A 16,887-nucleotide genomic window follows, 5' to 3' on the forward strand; every position below is an offset into this window, starting at 1 on the left:
TTTTAGAGGCGGGTCAAGGTGGAGGGTGGGGGTGTGGCCCTGAGCAGCTTGCGGCCACGGTACCGTGCGCTGGAACACTGAACACTCCAGGTTCTCCGGCGGGATTCCTGGAGCTCTATATCTATATCTCTATAGCTCTATATCTAAATAATATCATATTATATTTAGATATATCTATATAATATAATATATATTATCATGGTCAAAAGCTGTTTGCGCCTCCGGATGATATTATGAATCTCAAACGACTGCGTTGGGTTCTCAGACGCCTCTGGTTCTTCCACGTCAATATTAAGTACAGACTGAACCGCGAAATGGAGGAGAAAGGGATTGTTGCCCGGGGAGCCCACCGTTCAATGGGCAGCGGGGCTCCGGCGGGAGACAACCCCCGGGCAACGGGCAGCGTTCAGCGGGCAGCGGGGCTCCAGCGGACAATCCTGGGCAACAATCCTTTTCGCGTTTCAGCGATCCTTTTTTCAAAGACGGAGCAAGATACCTACTTCTCGGTTTACACCTAACGCAATTTTTAGCTACTGGGGGACCATAGGGAGGCTTGGGGAACTCAACTTAATGTTAGAAAACCTCATAAAGTGAAATTTTCATGCCATGGGACCTTTAAGCATGTCGTAGGGGCTATACATACACTTGTACACACACACACACACACACACACACACACACACACACACACACACACACACACACACACTCTCTCTCTCTCTCTCTCTCTCTCTCTCTCTCTCTCTCTCTCTCTCTCTCTCTCTCTCTCTCTCTCTCTCTCTCTCTCTCTCTGTGATATTAAATTAGCTTCCTCTTATAAGCTTTCTCAAGGAAACAAGTGCTTGTTTGAATGTGTACATTGATGTATCTAACTAAAGTCAGACTATTGAACTGCCTGCCAGCTGGCAAATAATGACAAGAAGAGGAAGAAGAAGAAGAATTACACAAACCACGTCAGGTAGTCTGCTCATATATCCTCCATCTATTATGAAAAAGAAGAATCAAGGGCATTTAGTTTTAACGAATATACTGTACCTCATGTCTGTTGCCTTGTGAACCTTTTGGACAATGAGGCAACCTGTAGATGTTTCATTGTCCATTTATTCCAGGGATTCGTACAGGTCAAAAATGTTATGGCTTGACCAAAGTATTACTTACTAATGTGGCTAAATGTTTAAGTGGAGCCAAGTCATTAATTTGGAACTGTTTATAATGCCCATTACTCCAAAGCCTGATGATACGGTCCAAGCGTTGCCGATGGCAGAAGCTTAAATCTATAAGCAGCGATAAGCACTTGGCAGAGTACACCTGTGTGGCCGCAAACTGCTGCTAACACCTGGCTCCTCTGGCACGGCTTCTGAACTGCCTATAAAAGCCAACATGCTAAACCATACGAACGCCCAACACATTGTAATTCTCATTAAGAGAAGAGGACTAAATTTGGCAGCCAAATACGATCCACTTGAATAGATTAACCAATAGAAAACATCGGCCCTATATATGCCATCTGGACACTGCCCTTCAAACATAAACCAAACTATAAACACTTTTTCTAATTATTCCATTACGTAGATTAAGTAGGCCTGGAACGGCGGCATTCAACCCCTCCGTTAGCCTACTTTGCCTCCATGGGAAGGCAGATGTTTTTAATGGTGACACTCAGGCTTTCTATATCCGTAATGCTGGACTTTGCTCTATGCATGTCAACTAGTCCATCAACTCTGCGGCGGCCTAATGCCCATCACGCCTCCTTTTGAAGGGAGACAAATCTGTTCTGAATGAATAAGGCCCAGCGCTATCCAGGATGCGAGACACGTCGTTTTTTGCAGTTATACAGTAGTTACAAAATGCTCTAGGTGAGACCATTGTGTAGATGGCGTTATGCCAGATCTATTTTTCCGATACGTTACATTTTACATTTCAATTTAGGACATTTAGCAGACGCTTTATCCTAAGTGACTTACAATAAGTACATTTGTCATAAGAAAGTGTAAATATATATAAAATGTAAAATATATCGCTGTCAGTACAGTAAGGCTGTCCATGTGTAAAGCACTAACAATCACTAGGTTAACCCATTCTCCATATACAAACAAAGATAGCTAGGATAAGATGCTAAATAACTAAGTACTCTAACTAAATACGACATACAATAAGTGGGTACATTAAGTGCCAGGACGCAACATACAAGTAGGAGGGGAGGGACGGGGTGGCTATGCAGTCTAGAGTACATAAGGAAATCAATATTAATTTAGTCCTTTTTAGTTTTTTATCCAAACCCGCTCATATGAAATGTTTCAGGGATGATGGAACCTGTGTACCTTATGGTACCGCTTTCCTGCACCCGTGCGTGTTCTTAAGAGTTTCCTCCATTTTACCGCCCCAGTCCTTGCCCGGTCAAGGTCAGACCCATTCACCCCACTCCCTCATCATTAAATCTGGACTGGTTGGGCTGACATGTTGTTTTGTTCTCTAAATTGGTAGGCCAGTAGATAACCTAGAATGTGGAATAATTGAATGGCTACGACTACAGTCAGGTTTTACTAAGTAGGGTTTTTTTCTTTTCTTTTTTCCGCGGCCAGGCTCTGAAATTAAAAACACAGAGACAAGAGACAACATCAGAGGATCTAACCTGGCCGGCTGAAAAGAGTGGCCAGCTCGGGCGGGATAAGAGAAATTGCCCCCTCGGTCGCTGACAGACAAGGAGAGACAAGGAGAAAACCATTTTATTTTGTTGTAGTGAATTTGCCCCCTGGCACGATCTTTAGTACCAATAACAGATGCTGACAACATCAGCAAATGGAACATTTTTGTGTTGAACAAATGGTTCGGTCTCTCGACTGTTGAATCACACACTGTGACTTGCCTGTTACTTCTCCACTGGTAGAACCTTGACACGACCAGGCTGTAGGGGCCCGGTTCTCTCTGGGGCCACACATGCACTGTGCGGCCCCAGAGATGCACTGTAGTGCAAGACGCTTTGCATTGAAGGGTTCTCAAGTTGAAATTCTTGTCTCATACGTGTTTGTTATGTGGTCTGAGTAATGGAATCATTAGTAAATAAATTGAAAATAAAAATGAAAAGACATTTCAGACAGCCTAATATAGTGGCTTCAGAGTCACTTCCTATAGCAACAAAACAATGAGTCAGCATCTCGGTATATTTATAGCCAGCAATTCTAGTTAGTTAGTTACTTGTGTGGGCCTTGAGTGTGACTGTTTAAATGCCCCCCTTCTAGTGTGCACGTCAGCCTCCGACTCCAAAAACCTCCATTGGCACACCCACCCTACAGCAGCCAAGTCAGAAGCGCAATGGGTGATGGGTAATGTATGCAAATCACACATCCTTTCCTCTTGGAACAGGACATGTTGACTTTGTGGCTGACTTTTAAAGTCTAGGTGTTTTAATTGCATGTTGGGGTTCAAGGTTAGAAAGTAGATGGGTGTTGGTAGAATTACTTTTCAACTATCTTATGAGTTTGGGTTTGCTGCTATGGACTTCAAATTACTACAATATAACTATTTAAAATAATCGAAGATGTCTGCCACATATAAGACATCGTCATCTTAATATTTCTTAATACATTTATCCTTATGTATTTATACCATATATATACGCATATACGCATACCCTAAAAGACAGTATCTATTCTTCCAAAACCTCCACTTGGAGACTAGTGTGGGCAACAGTTAATTTATCCTGCACGGATCCATTCCTACAACCCACTGAAGGAGTCAAAAGTCCTTGAAAACAGTTGCACAACACTGTATTTCTGTACAGTTACACAACACTCTATGTAAACATAAGATGTGTGCTAAATTGTAGAATTAATGCATAAATAACCTTACAATTGAAATACAACATCACCCCCTGGTGGCCAGGCCTATCCCAGAAGAATATGTTGGCAGTAAATCAAAAAGAAAACAAAGGTATTGTAGCTGGGTTTAGGGTTGTCCTAGACTGCACTTTATAAGGTGTAACTTAATACCCCTTCCCATCCTTTTCATTAGAAACACATTGCTTCTAATGGCCTATTAAGACGTTGTGATGTAAGTGGCCAGGCAGACAACAGTATCTACAGCCTACTCTTATGGTCTAGGTCTTCCTGCTCCCTTGCAGCCTCTGGCATTATACAACAGTCTTAATGAAGTCTTTACTCCTGCCCTCGCAGTCTATCCTCCCACTACGTCCATTTGTTACATTGTTTTACCGCGTCTTATCTGACCTCCAGGCTAGGTTTCTTCCAGACAGCTGGACAGTCAAAGAAAGCCATTACTCTACCCCGGAAAAAACACAGGAAAAAGTTCCCTCATTCATCAAAGGGACTAAGATATTTTTGACAATGTCCTCCTGGGTCTAGCCAGGATCAAAGTACAAAGCGGTGTGCTTTTTTTCTTCTATTTATTTATCTTTGTCCAACAAATCAGGGGTCCAATCCTTCTCATCTATCATGCTTTGGGATACTCAAATAATAAAAATCCTTTTCAGGTAATGGCTGCTGCCGTTATCTCTCTCTCCCCAACCCGTCCACCGGCCCGTCCACCCCACCGCCCGCCCCACCTATCAGACACGTCCCCTCTCGGAACACCAGCTCGTACCAGAGCATGATTGATGACTTGATCCACACGACATTAAAGACATCTGCTTTGAATTCACTTTTTGTCGCGCAGGTCGTTGTTAGCGCGCTGATGAATGACCTAGTCGAAAACAGAAGGGGGACCGGGGCGTTTCCTGGGCGATGTTGTGGTCCAGAGTGAGCCGGGAACGGGAGAAGCCCATTGGCTGGTGGGTAGAGTAGCCTTCGTATTAGTTTGAAGAACAGTGTTAGCAGGCAGAGCTCGGATCTCTCAGAGCGCTGTTGGCTATATACGCTGAGTGCGCTGAGAATCCATCAATTCGTAATGGATTCAATGTGGATTTGGAATTTGTTTGGAGTTGTTTGGTTATGCTGATTACATTATGGTCTTTCTAGTCAAAATTGGTTTTGGTCCAATCTGGGAAGCACCCCTTATCAGCAAATAATATTGTTATGGAAACAGTTTTGTGCCTCCTAGCCCTCTCGCATGAAAGCATTAGGAGCCCGTAACACCATAGGCATGACTTAATTCACGAGCAATACCCAATTTAATTAAATAACAATCACATTTGGATCGGCATTGTGTTGCATTCATTTGTATGCAAAGGCGGCCACGAATGCGTGCACATGCGACAGTTGTGCACGTGCCCTTTTGCAAGTGTACACACACACACACACACACACAAGCATGCAAATACAGACGCACGCAGGCACCCACGCACACACACGCGCAAGTATCTAATTAGAGGCTGCGACCAAAAAAATGAATTAATTTCATATTTTTTCTCCAAAATCCTCCACTTGAATGAAGCACTTGTACTTTTTTCATTATTTGACAGGGGGGGGGGGGAATGGAAGCAGAGAGCGGGGGAGTGGAGAGGCCTCGGCGGAGCCTGTTTATCTGTGTTATGTATCTGCCACTACTGTGGAGGACAGTTGTACATCTGTCTCTAATATGGTGGCGGGTCGCGGTCTGCCGGCTGCGCCAAACCGCTGTCGTATGGCCGATATCGTAAGAATAATTCTACCTGTCTCTTCGCATCTTCCTCTTTATCCTTCTCTCCTGCAGCGAGCGTGTGCTCGCTCTCTCTCTCTCTCTATCTCTCTCTCTGTATCTCTCTATCTCTCTGTATCTCTTTCTCACTCTCTGAATCGCTTTCTCTGTTTGTCTTTCTCTCTGTAAGTCTCTCCCTCACTTCTTGTATTCTCCATTACTGAGAGAGAATACTGACTCTATCTGTGTGTGTGTGTGTGTGTGTGTGTGTGTGTGTGTGTGTGTATTAAATATGTATATATATATATGTATATATATATATTGTCTGTATATATATATATATATATTGTCTCTATATATCAGTTTTCCATATACTCCTTTTCTATTCCCTTTGTTATTCTGTAGAATACAGAGAGACAATTCTGTTATTCTGTGTGTGCATGTACACGTGTGTGTGTGTGTGTGTGTGTGTACTGTACCCTCTCTCTCTTTTCTCTCTCTATATTTATATACACCTTTGTCCAGCTGGCTCTTAGTGACCTTGTCCTGTTGTCACCTCACATTTCATACTTGCACTACGACGGCACCCTTACCTGCTGCTCCCTCTGCCCACCTCCTTCTTTCAAACACCTCTGTCTCTCTCTGTCTCTCTTTCTCTCTCTCTCCCTCTCTCTCTCTCTCTCATCCTCTCTCTCTCCCTCTCATCATCTCTCTCTCTCTCCCTCTCCCTGTCTGCAGCTGTACATACTCTGCTTTTTAATTAGTCACTAGCTCCACCTCCCATGCCTCCAACCCTCTCTCTCTCCTCCCGCCATCCTTCTTTCAATGATAGAGAACTTGCACGGCATCAGAGAGAGAGAGAGAGAGAGAGGGATAGAGAGAGAGAGGGCGGTCGGAGGAAGAGATAAAGAAAGCGCGAGAGAGAGAGAGATGGAGAGGGAGAGAGGGAGGGGGTGAGAGCAGAAAGAAGAGGGAGAGGGGGTAAAAAAGGGAGAGAGGATAACTGACTGTTTGCTTACGCTCGCTCACTCGCTCGCCTCCCTACCCTCCCCCCCCTCCATCCATCCACAACCCCAACCTCCTTCCCCCACCCCCCCCACACCACCCCCATCCGTTTCTCTCGTAGTCACAGCACACAAACATTCTCTCCGCTACTCTCGCCCGCGTGCGCACATGCGCGCACACACACACACACACACACACACACACACACACACACACACACACACACACACACACACACACACACACACGGAGAGGGGGAGCGAGAGAGAGAAAGAGTGCGCGTCCTGCCTTGCTTTTGCTACAGCGGAGCTCCCAGCCCACGGGGGTGGGGGCGGGGGGTTGGGGGGGGGGGGGGGGGGGGGGGGGGGCGGGAGAGATAAAGAGGGTCCTCTCCTTGGACAGGAAATCCGTGCAGTGGCGGCGATGTATAAGACGTAGACGCACCATTGAAGGGGAAGAGGGAGAGAAAAAAAATCCACACACACACACTCACACACACAGAAGAGGAGGGGAGGAGAGCGCGAGAGAGAGAGAGAGAGAGAGAGAGAGTGTGCGATAGAGAGAGAGAGAGAGAGAGAGAGAGAGAGAGAGAGAGAGCAGATGGACGTGACACAGAGACGGAGCCATGTAGTGAATCTCACCGAGTGGCCGTGACTGCGAGGTGGTTACCGCAGGGATAAGACGGAGAGCACGCCGGACCGAGGAATGGACGGACAGACTGGCGGCCGGACGGAGGGACGGCGGGGAAAGCATGTGAAGGAATAAGCAGAAGCCAGGAGGAAGGAGGAGGAAGGAAGGAGGAAGGAGAAGGAGGAGGTAGAGGAGGTGGAAACTGCACTCCACTGTTGGAGGAGGAGAGACGGCGAGGATTCAAGAAACAGACGAGGTACGTATGACTCACTTGGCCGTCCTGTCGGAAGATAAGCAGCGCAGCCTCGGCGCTCTCTCTCTCTCTCTCTCTCTCTCTCTCTCTCTCTCTCTCTCTCTTCTCTCTCTCTCTCTCTCTCTCTCTCTCTCTCTCTCTCACACTGTGGCTCTCCTTTGCACACAGTTTTGTCGGCGAGGGCAACTCAATGAAACAAACTAGAGCAGGGACGGATGCATCGCATGTGCAGCACACCACGTTTTGTTTGTTTCCGAGTTTTCTGGTCATTCAGCAGAATTTGGTTCACCTCCACATGCGTGGCTCCTAAAGTCATCAGCTGTCCTCTTTTAATGTGGACCGTCACAAGAGTATGATGTATGCATGTATGCATGCGTGTGCATGTGAGCACACACACATACGCACTGAATAGTGTTGATGTGTTCTATTTATTGTATACTCTGTGTGTGTGTGTGTGTGTTTGTGAGTGTGTGCCTGTGTGTGAGTGCAAGTGAGATGGGTACTGCATGTCAGGACGTCAGGGTCTTGTGTTGCAGCAGGTGTGGGAGTGTGTTTGCCGAGTTTGAGGGGGCTTTGTGGAGCTTTGGGGGGCTTACACGAAGCTGTCACTGTGCGGCGGTCTCCCAGATGGTGACTGTGCGGCGAGAAAGTCAGGCTTCCGTTTACATGCACGTGCATTTGTGTGTGTGTGTGTGTGTGTGTGTGTGTGTGTGTGTGTGTGTGTGTGTGTGTGTGTGTGTGTGTGTGTGTGTGTGTGTGTGTGTGTGTGTGTGTGTGTGTGTGTGCGTGCATGTGCGTGTGTGTTTGACGTCAAAAGCTTGCAACTTTGTCCAGGCGTGTGATTAGCAAAATACAAACATTGGATTATTCATTATATCTCAAATAATGCTAAATGTGGAATTAGGAATAGTTCTCCAGACAAACATACAGTGCAACCACCTACCTGTGTTTTATTTCAGCTAGAGGGATTTCTATTTATGGTCCTCCAATACACAAAAACAAACAAACAGGAGGCCCAACTCACGCACAACTGCAAGCACACTATTGTGCCTGCAAGCACACTATTGTGCAGACACCATATCCCTAAAACGTACAACTTTGCTGTGCGGCCTCTTCAGTATGCATTGTAACCCTGCTGCCTTGGCTCTCTCCCTCTGAACATCCCACCCCCCCCCCCCACCCCACATCACCCCCTACGCACAAAGTCATCTGCTTTTATCACCGTACATCTATTACACCACGGCTAACGAAGCTTCTCCTGCTCCCGTCCATAGTGTCCTCCTCTGATGGACTTTGTAAACACAAGTCATCCACTATTTGGCCAAACCCTCTTCTTTTGGCCAGGGGTCCCATCCCGGCAGATGGAGGGAGTTTAAGACACTCTGCAGCAGTAGCAGCAGCAGGCACACACACATACACAAACACACACTCGCACACACATGCTCACACACACACACACACACACACACACACACACACACACACACACAGTGTGATGTGGGGTTTTCTTCCTGACGGACCCCTGGGCAGTACTAACAACAGCCCTGACCCCCCCTTCCCACTCCACTGGGAGCAGGGCTGTGTGTGTGTGTGTGTGTGTGTGTGTGTGTGTGTGTGTGTGTGTGGTGTGTGTGTGTGTGTGTGTGTGTGTGTGTGTGTGTGTGTGGGTGTGTGGTTGGGTGAGTGGGTGGGTGGGTGTGTCTGGGAGTGGGTGTGTGGGTGACACTTCATTTAACAGTAAGAAGGTAGGATTCGAATATTTGGTTTTAGATTAAGAAGGTTGCATTCAAATATATGATTTCAGAGTAAAAAGTGAGAATCTTTGTTTAGATACTTGATTTGAGATGAGGATGGTGGAATTCAAATACTTGATTTAACATTGAGTTCTGTGCTTGAATACTTGATTTGCGAATCAGAAGGCTTGAATGAACTGGATCAGGGGATGAAATAGGTAACCAGCTAAGGACCTGGACTAAAAAACGAGATCACCCAACAGGAACAATGTATTGTTGATTTCTATCCCATGTATGAACACATGGATGACATGACGTGGGGGAATTACATTAGAATATTACACACAGTACCAACTGATTTCTGACATGAACCTGACAAATCACAACTATAGCTTCCCAAGAATCTGAAACAAGGTAAAAATATCTTGGGGACCAATGGGATCTTCTTTTTTTTTTCCAACCACAAAAATGATTTCTTTGTGCTTTGTGTTGTAAGTGTGGCTTTGAAGAAATGTCCCCCATGGCTTGGGAGTGTGGGGAGAAGGGCTGGTTGTGATGTCTCACTGTCGTCAGCAAGCCAAACGGGATGCCAGCACAGGGCTATAAACAAACATAAACACACACACAAACACACAGACACACAAACAGGTTAGCATCTTACGTTGACTGAGGAGAACAGAGCTATCCGTTTTAGCCCTGACTTGTTACAATTTTAGCCACAGCCGTCCTAAGTGGAGGGGGGGGCTTTTTTCATTTTATTTGATTAACAAATAGATCTGTGGTGAATTTCCACCCAATAAAATTGCAATTTAATCTCCAGGACTCCACCTTCATGTAGATATTTTACAGGGTGCTCATTTAAATGAATAGGCCAGTGTTTGGTGGTTGGCTACGCTTCAATTTGTGCTTTGAAAGTGAAACGCTGAACGCTGCGTGTTCTTATTGAAGCCCTCCGGCCAGCACTGTAAGGCAGCGACGGGAACAAAAGGACCTCTTTACTTTCCTTTATTTTAGGAGTACAAGTACTTTTCGCCATCCAGTTTGGGCGCTCCTAATGGGTTCTTCTCCTCTTCCATCACACTTAACCTTTTTACATAAAACGATTTTCAGTGGAAAATGTAACAATCGTGGCAAGTGCAACATAAATCTGCCACAGCGAAACGGCAGGCAAAGTCAAAGTAGGTCCTCGACAAAATGTATTTTTTTGAAGTAAAGGGTTAAGGGTTCGGGATAAATCACACCGAAAAATGCAGTCGCACCAGCACAGTGCCTTTCAAACCCGCCGCAATGAGGAACATTAATAATTTATTTTTTTATCGGAAAACTCAGGGCCCCGGAATCACAACCGAATTACCGTCGGCTCCCTGTTGTATTACTCATAAAACAGCGTTGTCGCCATCAGCTCGCACAAACAACCCCCCGACACCGTGGTGGTGTGAAGGTGTGCTGGAGACGTGTGCCACGACCCATTCGTCTTCGGGATTCTGTTGAGTCTTGAAAAGGGGGGGGGGGAAAAAGGAAAGAAAACTGTGAGTAGTTTTGGGTGGCAGAACTAACGCCTTGAGCTATTCTCAGGCTTGCCGGCGCAGCCTACCACGGATAATGTGTTACATCCAGTGAACCAAAGGTGCTGCGAAAAGATGTTTACTTGATGGCTGACTCCACTGTATTTCCCCCCATTTCTTGCTCTCCGTGTGTTTACACCCCCTGAATCTGATAATGGTGTGAGCGCGCGGCTTAAAAATGCACGCGTGTGAGCAAAGTGTGTTTCCCCCCCCCCCCCGCTCAGGTAAATGCGGCATGTGTTATTTTTTTTCCTTCTTTGTTTTGTTTCCAAAAGATTGTTGGCTGACACGTACGTTTTTTTTTTGCCTCCTTCTTCGAGGGGGGTGGGGGGGGGGGGGTGTCGCTTTGCTTGTGAAAACGGTTCAGTGCATTCATTTAGCTAAATATAATAAAGCATAAAGCAGCCTCCCTGTAAATAGCCCTTTTATGGCGTTAATCTACTCCAGGACAGTGCTGCTGCTGCTGCTGCTGCTGCTGCTGCTGCTGCTGCTGCTGCGTTGCACCGCGGCGCAGAACGCTCACCTTGCAGAACGTACAGCTCTCTCTCGGCGCACAGCACTCAGCCAGACACACCGCCACTTGAGCCAGGGGCTGGGCAAGATAGCAAGCGGAGAGGAGGAGGAGAAAAAAAAATGGAACCACCGCACTGAACACAAAGAGGACAGGGCAAAACAACGTCGGAAACACGGCCCATTTGCACTGTGACCTGATCGTATCAACCACCCCCCATCCCCCCTCGGGCCGCAGGTATACCCCTGCCCCATCACCCCCACCCACCCTCCCTCCCTCCCTCCCTCCCTCCCTCCTCCCCTGGTTTTCATTAGCCAATAACGGATCATCCAGCTTTTCTTTCGGGTTTTTTTCCATCTTCCGTTCCCGTCCGCTTCCCCCTTAAACACCTGACACACTGATGCACCTGATTTACCACTCGGCTGAACCCTCGCCGTGACATTTCCTCCTGCTGCCAGGGGGGCTTCACTCCAGCCCCCCCCCCCCCCCCCCCCCCTGCCCGCACGCTCCCAACACGTCCTCTGCTTATCTGCTCCATCCCCCCCCTCCTCCTCCTCCTCCTCCCCCTCATCCCTCCTACCTCCTTCCTATCCCCATCTCCTCCCGCTCCTCCAGCACATCTATCTCTAAATATAAACCGATAGCAGCGGCGGTCCAACGCGGGCCTCCCCCCCCCCCCGTTCGGCCCAGCGCCCGGACTGGAGCAGAACATAGCCCTGTCCTGGAGCAGAACATAGACCTGTTCCGGAGCAGAACATAGACCTGTTCCGGAGCAGAACATAGACCTGTTCCGGAGCAGAACATAGACCTGTTCCGGAGCAGAACATAGACCTGTTCCGGAGCAGAACATAGCCCTGTTCCGGAGCAGAACATAGCCCTGTTCCGGAGCAGAACATAGTAGTCCTGGAGCAGAACATAGCCCTGTCCCGGAGCAGAACATAGCCACGTCCCACGGAGTCAGGATGAACACACTGCCCTGTCTCACATGGTATGTCACAGCCACATCAATCACTGGGATCTAGCGCTTTCCGTTAGCGGACAGCAGCGGGGGTGGCTTGGGGGTTGAAAAGGTTATGTTATCGGCATGTCGGGAATATGCATTGATCATTAAGGTGCTGGATGTGATTGGACGGACGGGAACAAGAGAGGGGCACTGGCTTTTGTCACCCGTACGTGCAGCACGCAGCCATGCACATGCACAAATGGATATGACACACACACACACACACAAATGGATAAGACACACGCACACACATGCACACACACACACACACAAATGGATAAGACACACGCACAGGGCGTAGCGTGCCGACACATAATCCAGCGGGGTGACGTGGACCAGAAGCTAACAGCTGGAGCTAGTAAATCTTAAATAATAACCAAAGGAGAGTTATGACCCTTTCTGACATTATTCGGCAGCGCACCTTCCTCACCCGGCCGGCCATTTATCTCCCGCACCACCAATAAAGCTCCACGCGGAAATGTCACATGAGCTACCGGGAGCACGCCGGCATTAAGGAGGGTCTGAATTCATTAACCTGTCAGTGCACTTCTATATCTATATATACTATATATAGTTCCCTTTTTTCTTTTTAGCCGAGGGCATTGTTTCTAGACTAGGGAGCCGGGGGGGGGGGGGGGGGGGGGGGGCTTCATCATGGTGAGGGGGGAAGCGAGTAGGGGAGGGCGGGTTAATAGTGGGGAAGAAGATGAGGAAGAGGAGGAGGAGAGGCAGGAGCGACAGACCTGAGGGATTGGGATGAAAGAGGGAGAAGAGATGAGTGAGGGTGATGGTCCTGCAAAGTGAGGGCCGGAGGTCAGGTGTGTGTGTGTGTGTGTGTGTGTGTGTGTGTGTGTGTGTGTGTGTGTGTGTGTGTGTGTGCGTGTGCGGGGGTCTGTCAGGATGAATGTTGAAAGTAAAGTGGTCTTCAGCACGACTGAGTGACGAGTGGATAGAAACAGGGGTATTAGCCAGGGGGGGAAGAACAGAGGCAGAAAGAGGATGAGATCGTGTGTGTGCACATGTTGTGGGTGTTTTCGTGTCAACATTTCCGGCAGCGTGGCTAAATGGATACGAATTGGGGGGGGGGGGGGGTGGGGGGCGTTCAAAGAGGGGTCCGACGGCCCTAAAGCACACCCGATCCGGGCCGCTGTTCAGGAACACGGGACCAGAGTGTTCCTCTCCGTCCTGGCGGCCGTGTGATTGTGTACTATTAGCTGATCCAGAGTCAGTCTTCTCCTCCTCCCTACTGACTCATAGTTAAGCAGCTCATCCGAAAGCCACAGCGGCACCGAGACCAGAGTAGAAGGAGCAGGTACACCGTGGTTTGTTTCCTGAATCCACTAATGCACCTTGAGCGCGTTGGTCGGTCCAGATCCCCCCCACCGCGCCCTACTACAAACACACACACACACACACACGTAACCCGAAGCCAAAGGCACTTTGGACTGTGACTTTAATCATAATTAAAGCAAGAGCAGGCAATTTGGAGAAACCAGCCAGGGTAAGCTAGATTTCGAAAGTATCCAACCGAAAAAATCCCATCCCGTCCTTCGGGCCTCGGTCCAAAGCTACTCCACCAGAACACATGACTAGCTCGCTAGCTTTAGCAATCTGTGTGCCTAGCCTGGTGGAAGACTCTGGTCATGTGCAAAGATCCAAAGGGCAGAGTGCAGCCAGGTAGGTAGGTAGGTAGGATAATGAGATAATTTCATCCGGCCCGTATGAGATGATTAGCTGGGCTTATTGCATGGCTGGGACAGCCTCAGTAACCAGTTTTATTCTGGTATTTTGGTCACAGCATTTGATTTATTGATTGCTGTCGGGATGTAAAGAGAATTTCAACAAATAGGACAAAAAAAATGCTTCAAAAATAAATTGCCTAGACTATTGCCGAGAGAGAGAGTGAAACAGAGGAAGAGGGATGGAGTGGGAGAGATAGAAGGAAAAAACGGACATAAATAAAAAGTGGCAGCCCCTCGGGTATCTCTCTTTCTACCCCCCCCCTCCTTTCTCTCTCTCTCTCTCCCGCTCTCGCGATCTCCCTAAATAACCTGGGAGCTGTGGAGGAGTCTCTAATTACCCCCCCCCCCTTTCCTCTCCATCCTAACCACTAAAGACAAGAGAGAAAGACAGAGAGAGAGAAGTGGGTGGAGAGAGAGAGGAGGATAGAGGGTGGGAGGAGAGAGAGAGCGAGAGAGAGAGGAGGGAGAGAAAGGAGAGGGAGGGAGGGGAAGGGAGAGGGTTAGAACAGATGAGGTCTGTCTGTCAGAAGCCATGAGCGAGAGATAACAAGGCCATGGAGATCCATAGATTGTTTAAAGGCAAACAACTCTCACACACACACACACACACACACTGCAGCAGCACTACAGCTTTGTGTGTGTGTGTGTGTGTGTGTAAGAGAAAGAGAAAGAGAGGTAAGGGGTGGAGGGAGTTAGTGTGTTAGTGCATTCTTGAGTGTGCGTGTGTGTGTGTGAGAGAGATGTCCGCGAGAGGGGGTTAGATAGATACATTTTTTTAAATCTTTATTTACACTACATCCACCCTGCTACAGAACACATGCACACAGACTTGGAAACACGTGCAATTAAATAAAAGATAAACGCTAAAAATGGTAGACTTAAGGAGACTCAGAAAGGTAGAGAGGGAAAGGCGGAGAGGGACAGAGAGAGGCCGAGCGAAAGAGACAAATTAAGAGAGAGAGAGAGGGAGAGAAAGGGTTAGAGAGAGTTACTGAGAGAAAGACAGCGGTAGAGAGATGGAGACAGAATGTGGGAGAGAGAGAGGTAGAGAGGGTGAAACAAAGAGAGAGAGAGAGAAAGAGGTAGAGAGAGCATGCAAGGTAGAGAGATGGAGATAGAATGTAAGAACGAGAGGTAAGGGTGACAGAGAGAGAGAGGTAGAGTGAGCATGCAAGATAGAGAGATGGAGACAGAATGCTAGAGAGCGCAAGAGATAGAGAGAGGGACAAAGAGAGAGAGAGACAGAGAGAGAGCGACTGCAGAATCACAGTGACGAGAACACACTGCGAAGCGCAGCATGGCGGACGGCCTGTCACACACACTGGCCTCGTGAATCAGGAAGCGTGTCACAAGGGCACATCATCAAGGACCAATGAGAAGGTCACAAACTGTTCAACAGGAAGTTACGAGGAAAGTGCAAGCAGAATAATAACGGCATGAATATTAGTTTGATCACAACAAGATTGTACTGTAGGACTCATTACTGCTCTTGTTTGTGTACATTGTTTATAATTTGTATTATTTTGTACTTATACAAAATAATATTTAGTACTTTACTCTTATGCATGTATTCATACATGAAGAGATATAAACAAAGCCAAAACCCACACGATCATACGCAAAGAGAAATATTAAATGGTATTCTTACTTGTGATTATTTGGGATTAGGTTTTATTTATAATAAGTAACTCATAATTAAGCCATTTAATCAGGTCAGTTACACAATTCTTGACCTCTTATTTTTTTCGTCCTTCCCTTTTCTGGTCTGTAACTTATTTTTATTTAACTGCTCAATTACCTTATTATATTCCTATAATTTCATAAGGGTGATTCGGAATTACATTATCTATCATTAAAAGTGTGATAACATAAATAGAAAACCACTAAACTCCCTCACTGCTTTCTGTCACTCTAACATTCTCTCTCTCTCCTCTATTTACAGGAACCTCGATCATCCACCAGCCATGAAAGGATGCATCTCTTAGCCAAGTCCTGGAGGGAAAAGGGAGAGAGAAAGAGAGAGAGAGAATCAAAACCAAAATCCAATGGAAGGTTTCCGCTTAAGTAAAAGAAGAGTGATCAAAAAAGAATGCGGAAGGCGATAGACCGGGATTGGGAAGCACATTGGCCGGTCTGGTACCCTCTGATCTTCTGAAGAGCAGAGGGAGTGTTGGCGGGAGTCGAGGGAGGGAGAGAGGGACAAGTCGACAGAGAGCGAGGTCTGTTGTTAATGGAGTTGGGATGGATGGACGGCCTGCATTCATCCCAGCTCTGCCCAGTTGCTGGTTCCATCATCAGCCCTATCAAGACTTCATTTCTTTGGACACTATAAGGAACGAGCGCACAAAAGAACTGAAGTGTGCAGTTCACCAGACGCACACGCAACGGCGGGTGCAAGACATTTCTTAGATTCTTCTTCTTGTTCTTCTTCTTCGTCTCCTTAGGTTTATCTATGTTGTCGATTGAATGTTGTGACCAAACCGTTCTGCTTGAGTGTTCTACTTATTCGGACGGAGACAAGCTTTTTTACTTTTTCCTCGGTTAAACATTCTTCAACGAGTTCCATACCTGTGATGCTTTATTTGCAATACTTATAAATACACTATACTCTAAAGCTGTGATTATTCCAAACTGTGTACAACAAGGCTACCAATCGACGCTATCGACGTCAAATAAGACTACACGACCGCAATCAAACAAATAGTCACCGCACTGCCCATCTATTGTGTGATGGAACGGGGACTTTGCCAAATGACATCTAAATGTCTCTTGTGGTCGTAATAAATATCCAATAAAGCAGGGAGCGTATCTCATTTACTACACAGTAACACAGAGAGACTTTTATCATATCAAAGTGCTTGCTGGGCCTGTGGA

This window comes from Micromesistius poutassou (assembly GCF_964030765.1).
Source record: "Micromesistius poutassou genome assembly, chromosome: 22".
NCBI lineage: Eukaryota > Metazoa > Chordata > Actinopteri > Gadiformes > Gadidae > Micromesistius > Micromesistius poutassou.